Genomic DNA, 8,513 nt, shown 5'->3' with positions numbered 1-8,513 from the left:
ATCGTAGAAGACGAATTTTATTCACCACCTTGAGAGGACAAGCCGAAACATACGCTTATGGATTATCAGATGAACAGAGAAATAGTTATGAGGAACTAATCAAGGCAATGGATAATAGATTTGGACACAAGGCAATGAAGGAAAGTTATGTTGCAGAGGCAAAACTACGAAGAAAGAAGGAAGGTGAATCATATAGGGATTTTGCTCAGTGTCTGGAAGATTTGTATCGAAGAGCTCGCCCTGAAAGCCGAGAGTATGTTCAAGAATGTAGTCTAAAGACTTTCCTTGATAACTGCAGTGAGATGGAAAATTTTAGGCTTGCAGTTAGGAGAACTAGACCTAAAACATTACAAGAAGCAGTAACGGCTGCAATGCAAGAAGAATGCATAAGGATTAGTGAACAACAAAACAGAGATCAAAAAACCTTGACAAAGCCCAGAATTTATCAAGTTAGCCAACCAAATGATGGGAGTAATGGATTTGATAATATGAGACAACGTGTGAAGAGGGCTTGCTTCAAATGTAATTCAACACAACATCTTCTAAGGAATTGTCCTGTCAAAAATAAGGGGAACATAAGCAGTGCAATGAGTGGAACTGTCAAACAGTTAAACAGCGGGAGACCGAGGCAGTAGGCCGTGCGTTGGTCGCTGATATGAATAGGCCTAGTACAGAAGAGATAACTCACAGTAATTTACAAGTAGTTAATAACAGAGCTCATGAGGAAGCATGTAATACTGATTCTATGGATATGAAGCTCAATGAAAGTGATTATTGTGATGTTCTTGAGAAGAATACATCTGACATTTTAATCCCAGGAAGGAATGGATTTTTGGTTAATGGTTTAATTCAGGGAACACCAGTAACATGGAAAATTGACACAGGAGCGAGGAAAACTTTTATCACTGAAGAAACATTTTATAGCATTCCTTTGGATAATCGTCCTGTACTAGAGCAAGTGAAAAGTAAATTTTTATCAGTTGATGGACGTAAACTAAAACTTTTGGGTACTGCTAAAATGATTCTTACTTTGAAGGATGTTGATATTGAATTTCGTGTTTTTGTTGGAGGAGTCACACATGATTTACTGGGAGAAGATTTCATTGTGAAGTTCAAGTGTAATTGGAACTATCAACATTGTGCTTTGAGTTTTACATATGATCAAGAAAATGATGTGAATGAAGTTTGTCCAACGAGAAAAATTTATAATCTGGATTCTTTTACCATACCAGGCAGACATGAATTTGTTGTAAGATCTATGCTTATGAATGCTGATGGGAAAATTGGAATACCAATGCCTTTGAAAACTTTCGTTAGTTCGTATAAATTAGGAGTTGCCAGAACACTTCTTGATTCAAGCAATACAGAGTTTTACATTCGGTTATATAATCCAGAGGACCATGCAATTACAGTACCGAAGCATACTGAAATAGCATTACTTGTACCTGTTGCATATGTGAGTCAACCAATTTGTGACAAAGGAAAAATTATAGCAACAATTAGCCAGGGAGATACTCAAGAATTACCAGAGTACCTGAAACCAGTCTATGAAAACGGAATTACAAATTTAAATTCTCAAGAGTCTGAAAAGTTCAAGGAATTTCTCATTGAAAGGAGAAATGTGTTTGCTGACCCGGATGGAGTTTTGCATAGAACCAACATTGGTAAACACAGGATAAATTTGAGTGACGGAACGCCGTTTAAGGAGGCGCCGCGGCGGGTTCCATTGTTTAAAAGGGAAATTCTAGATCAAGAAATATGGAAACTACATGATCAGGGAATTATTGAGAAATCCAGCATCCATGGTCGTCGCAACTTGTTCTTGTTCAGAAGAAGGACAAAAGTTGGCGAGTTTGTGTGGATTATCGTCGTTTGAATGCGAAGGCGATAAAGGATGCATATCCGATACCTAGGATAGATGATAACTTGGATGCATTGGCTGGATCTGTTTGGTTTTCGTCTTTGGATTTGAATATGGCTTATCACCAAGTACCTATGTCAGATCAGGACAAGGAGAAAACAGCATTTGCTACACCAAGAGGAGGGTTATATCAGTACAATGTTATGCCTTTTGGATTATGTAATGCTCCAGCGACTTTTCAGAGAATAATTGAAAGAGTATTAAGTGGTCTACAGTGGAATGTAGCTGTACTTTATTTAGATGACATCATTGTCTATGGAAAAAGCTTTGATGAGCATTTGGAGAATTTAAAGCAAGTATTGGATAGACTGGAAGACGCTAATTTGAGGTTGAAAGCAAAGAAATGTTCATTTTTCAAGAAAGAGGTGTCATTTCTTGGATATGTTGTTTCTAAGACTGGAATCAAGACAGACCCTGCTAAAACTGAAGCAATAGAAAAGATTTCAATACCAAAGAATGTCACAGAATTAAGGAGTTTTCTAGGATTAGTATCTTACTATCGGAAGTATATTAAAGATTTTGCTAATATTGCAAAGTGTTTGCATTCTCTGACTAGCAAAAATAGCAAATGGATATGGACATAAGAGTGTGACCGAGCATTATTTGAACTAAAGAAGAAACTACAAAATGCGCCAATATTAGGATATCCAGATGTCGATGGTGGAAGTTTTATATTAGACACAGATGCAAGTAATGAAGCCATTGGATGTGTTCTTTCTCAAATCCAGGATGGGAGAGAAAAAGTTATTGCATATGGAAGCAGAACACTGAGCTCAGCTGAGAAAAACTATTGTGTAACGCGGAAGGAAATGTTAGCTGTTATCTACTTTGTGAAATATTACAAACATTATCTATTAGGAAGAGAATTTATCTTGAGAACAGATCATGGATCTTTAACCTGGCTTCATAAATTCAAAGAGCCAGATGGACAAATTTCCCGATGGTTGCAACAGTTAGGACCATATAACTTTACAATTATACATCGGGCTGGAAAACAACATGCAAATGCTGATGCACTTTCAAGATTACTAAAAGAGGATTTACATGAAAAAACATGTAAACAGTGTAAACAAAAACATAGTGTCTATGATGGTGACTTAGTGACTCATGTGAAAGATCTGCGGGAAAATTCAAAGGAGACTATCGAGGGGGCAAATGACATCATCTGTGACATTTTCCAGTTATTTAATGTGACAAGTGAGGATGAAGAGAAAAGTGATTCTGAGCCTGAAACAGTACCAACTACAAGAAGAAAACGTAATCGTCCACGTCGTGCTAAACAACGAGAAATACCAGATCTACAACTTACGTATGAAGAAATTCGTAATCAACAAGAAAATGACAAAGGAATTGGGCCGATTCTTCAATTATTTGAAAAATTTGGATCTGAAAACAAACCATCTAGTAGTGTAATCACAGAACTTGATCCTGAGTGTAAGTTTTGGTACAATAGATGGGAAATTCTAGAAGTTCATCAACATGTTTTGTGTGTTAAATGGATGGAATTGAATAAAGTGAGATTGAGGATATGTACACCAAAATCAATGCGGGATGTTGTGATGTGGTATCTCCATGATTCACCAGTTTCAGGACACCTTGGAATTCAGAGGAATATTCGTAAAGTGAATCAGAGTTCTTATTACTGGCCAAATATTCGTGAGTATGTGACCGATTATGTGAAATCGTGTTATGTGTGTGAAGAAAGAAAGAATCCACAACGACAAAAGCGAAGTATTATGGAATCGTTCATAGCAGGAGGACGTTGGGAAAGAATAGCAGCACATATTGCTGGACCGTTTCCAAAAACAGCTAGTGGAAATGTGTATATTCTTGTGGTAGCAGATTATTTTACAAAGTTTGTTGAAATATTCCCGATTCCAAATATGGAAGCTGAAACTGTTGCTAATGTTATATTCAAAGGATGGATTAAACGTTATGGATGCCCTTATGCGTTACATACAGATCAAGGCCGACAATTCGAAAGTCAACTTTTTCAAAACTTGTGTTCATTACTTGGAATTCATAAAACCCGTACAACTCCGTTTCACCCAAGATCAGATGGAATGGTAGAGAGGTTGAACCGTACAATTAAAGATATGCTGTCAAAATACATTTCCTTACATCAAAATGATTGGGACAAATTCATCGATGGAATTTCCATGGCTTACAACAGTACTGTGCATGAAACAAGTGGAATAAGTCCGTACCGAATGTTATTTGGAACAGAAATGGTCATGCCGGTTGATTTATTCTCTGATCAGGATAATAATGTCATAAGTGACTCAAACAATTATCATGACTATGTTCGTGAGTTGAAACAAAAATTAGATCAATGCCATGAAATTGCTAGAGAAGAAACCAAGAAAAGTAGCCAAACCCAGAAGAAAAATTATGATCAAAATGTGAGAAAAATTCAATACTGTGTTGGTGATACTGTGTGTCGTTTCCAACCTCAGCAAATATTAGGAACCAAACTTAAACTTGCAAGAAATTGGAGTGGACCTTGGGTAGTGACTAAAAAACTCAGTGGTGTGTTATATCGAATTCAACATTCTATTTCTTCAAAACCTGTTGTAATTCATGCGGACAATCTTAAACCATTAAAAGTGAACAAGACAACTTATTTGAAACTGCAACGCATTATTCAGAAAACTACAAATAGTGAACCAGATGTCATCATTCCAAATTTATGTCCAAGTGATGAAGTCCCCGAAGACATTGAAGATCAATTTAACAACACTGGAAATTCTGAAGCCGAAAACACCTTGCCAGTTAAAGACAAGACCCAGGATATACCGTTAGAGAGGAGCAGGGGGGGGGGAGAATAATGGACATTTGTCAACCCCAACCCAGATGGAACCCAAGAAAACAAGACTGGGCAGGCTTATAAAAACCCCAACAAGATTTAGAAAATAAACACTTAAAATTTACTCTATGTGAAAATGTTCCAATGTTTTGACTGCAATATTACGTACAAATATAAAAGGAATTTACAAAGACATTTAGAAGAACACCATTTTTCCAAGAAGAAAGTTTATCAATGTGACATTTGTCAACGGATATTTACAAGGAATTTCAACTTTAAAAGACATTATTTTTCGCAACACAGTTTAATGGAAGTTTTAGATGACCTTTCACCAGAAGATATTCCAAATTTTTCTAATGACCGGAATATGGATTTTACCGTGAAAAGTGATTTATATGAGGATATTTCATCTGATGAAGAAGAGTTCGAGCCATCAAAAGATTCTGAGGATTGTGACAAAACAGAAGAGAGTGCCGAGAACAGTAATGAGGAAGAAAAAGACAATGTTTCTGAGGAAAAGAAATCCATTACCATCCAGTTAATTCATAGGAAAATTAATCACAAGGACGGACATTCAGAAATTGTTAAAGAGATAAACTTTTCTTATACCGAGGAAATGAGAGAGGTGCCAGTGATGGACTTGATATCAGATTTCATGGACGATTTCTTGGACAATTCTAATGAGAGTAATAAATGAACTGTGACCGTGTATAAATTTGTAAATAGATGACATTTTAATATTTTTTTTTAATTCATCATTTATAAGTATTTTTGTTTTAAAATGCCATTATTTTGCATATTTTTGATGATGTACATGATTGATTTTGTTTTATCGTTTGCTTTTATTATTTACATTGTTTTACTTTTGTTTGAAAGGCTTTTATTTTTGTTTAATTGTTTTTGTACGGGGTACAAAGCTAAGCAGGGGGAAATGTAGCATAATTATTTTTTTTTTATCTTTATTATTTTTTTATATTTACTTTTATTATTCAATAGATTAGTATGTTTTTATTATTTTACTTTTATTCTTAGACTAGATTGTTTATCAATGTCTTGACCCAGACTGCGAACAGCTCACGGGGAGCTGTTAATTAGGTTAGGAGGAGGTTTTATACAATGGTAGTGATTTATAGTGTTTAGATTTTATAGCTTGACCTTAGTTTACTTTAGGGGAGACATTAGGAGGAGTAAGAGGAGTCATAAACTATATAAGAAGGCTCATTTTATAATGAGGAGGGAGTAATTTGAAAGAGTAGTTTATTAATGGGAATTTAACTTGAGTTACATTGGAATAATTATTTTAAGTGCCTTTCATTCAATTCTTTTGGATTTATACTTTGTGACATTGATTTGGATTATATTTTATTTTCATTTGGATTTAATAAACATTTTACCGTTATTTTGTGTTTTATTACAAAGAGGAATTATGATTGAGAGCTACCAAAATATGAATGTGAAAAGGATTTACTCGGAAACGCTACATTAGTATCAAAAAGAAAATATTAACAAAAATCTCCAACATGGAAAACGTACAACTGTTTCGAGAAGAATTATATGGATACATGTATACATGCCTTTGCGCTTGCTTTTTTGACAAGAAATACAATTTCTCGTTTGGGGTATAAACTTTCAGGGACTATAGCAACCGTTAATGATTAAACGCCGCCCAATGAAACAGATATCATTAAGCTTTGCAATTTCAACGCTTAATGCCATAAATTATTTCAATTATAGCTGACCTTATCAACCGCTATTGCTAAATTGCCGCTTAATGATATAATTATGTCATTAAGCGTCATAATTGCGGAACAGCCCCAACGCTTAATAAAACAAGCAAATATCTACTTTACCGCCTCTAATGGCACATACTCTTGTATCATTAAATGCTGCAGTCGCACCTTAAAATATTTCTTTCTATGTTGTCCATCTTTAAGGGAAACGCACATCAACCTTTCATCAATACTTCATGGTAGCTGAACATTTTCTTCTGGGGGAAATGCCATGTATCCAGTTCAATATGCATATCAAACCACACGCATCTGAAGAATGGTTGGTGTAAAAAAAAATGTACCGAGGAACAATCTCTAAAACATATTAACTAAAACCGAAAATGATACCAGATACCGGATTATAGGAATGATAGGCTAGGAATTCATGTATATTTGTCATCGTTTCTAATAAAAAATATTCCCAAAAGGAAGTGTAGTGATGTTACACCAACCATTCGTCGGGTGCCTTGTGGTCAAACGTAATCGAATCTACTACTACGGTTTAAAAGTTAAAACCAAATAACAAAATTTTCTCACACAGACGGACAAACACACATAAACATTATTTTAAGGGCGCGTGAAAAACAACGAACCAGTTGGAATTAGACCCAGGGTCTTCGAAATCTATTGTCAGGTGCTCTACTCACTGAACTAACTCGCACCGGAACAGTCGTTCTCTGACCGTCACACATCATTATAAAAATTACTCCAATATGAAATAACCAATCACCCTTACTGAATAATAAATATGACATTTTTGATAAATTCATTCATATTAAAGTTAAATCATCCCTCTAGTTGAATTTGGGACATTCAAAAGAATTACCAATTTTCCAGTTTGTAACAATCCCATTTAGAAAAAGCCAATGAAAATTAACCCTAAATAAAAAAAAAATCAACAAATTATTGTCAATCCTATGCAGGGAGAAATTAGCTTGCTTAATAAGTTCATGTCACATTCGTTAAGATCGATCTTGCAGCCAAGCAGCTTGCATTACTGTAAAATTGAAATTCCTAAATATTTCCGTTTGAAATGTTTTTAGTCGGGATTACTTTAATTTATATCGGGAAAGGATTAAATCTAGAAATATATATCATTTTTTTTTCATTAATTTTGGAATTTTGTTTCAAAATTATTTATAAAATATGAATGTAAAGATTATTTCTAGAGATTAAAAACTATATTATCAAATTAATATTAAGTTATAGTCATACATAATTTTTATCTGACTTTTCTTGATATATTTTATTAGATATTTATATCAAACATTAGTTATCAACAGATATGAAGCTCTCAAATGTCTAATTTGCAGCAAGAGCTTGTTTCTATTTTCTCATAAAAATATCAAAAAATATTTAAAATATATTTAAGAATTTATATCCATAATTAAAGCTTAAAAATGCGTCATGGCTAGAAAAAAAAGAAGAGATTCTGATCCCCTGCACTTGGTGCTGGGCCCCAGGTGAAAATGTCCTAATTTATTTGAAATGGATCGGGAAAGAAAGTTGTATAAAAAGGCTCTGCCTTTATTCTGTCTACTTTTTGGATCCTCAGATGCATAACAGGCAGGAAGTTTCCAGATTTCCATATCCTTTAAACTTTGGACTCTATAGGTCCCAGGTAAACAATCTAGGCTCATAAGGAAGGAATGAAAACCTCATAAGAAGATGACAAGGAAAAAAGCAACTCCACCAATAATGAAAAAAAAATCATATTTTTTCGTTCGCTTGACCCCTGTGCAGTGACCTTTAGAACCGTAGGATCGATCCATATATTCATTCTGTAGCACATTCAACATACATTTTCTTGATGCATATACACTGTAGTATTTTTTGAAAGAGTGGTTTACATTTTATATTTTTTTCCCAGACTTTTGATTAACATTCTTTAAATCTCTTGTCGTTTTTGGTCTTTCGTTTCGTTTACAATGACCATGTCAGCACATACAACCTATCATTGAGTGAAACGCTGACTGAAGTTTTTCATGATTATTGTTAGGCCATTATTTAAACACTG

Source organism: Saccostrea echinata, unplaced genomic scaffold (genome assembly GCF_033153115.1).
Source record: "Saccostrea echinata isolate AGI-Se365-2 ecotype Australia unplaced genomic scaffold, CSIRO_AGI_Sech_v1 ptg000003l, whole genome shotgun sequence".
NCBI classification, from domain to species: Eukaryota; Metazoa; Mollusca; class Bivalvia; order Ostreida; family Ostreidae; genus Saccostrea; species Saccostrea echinata.
This window is presented reverse-complemented; position numbering follows the sequence as displayed.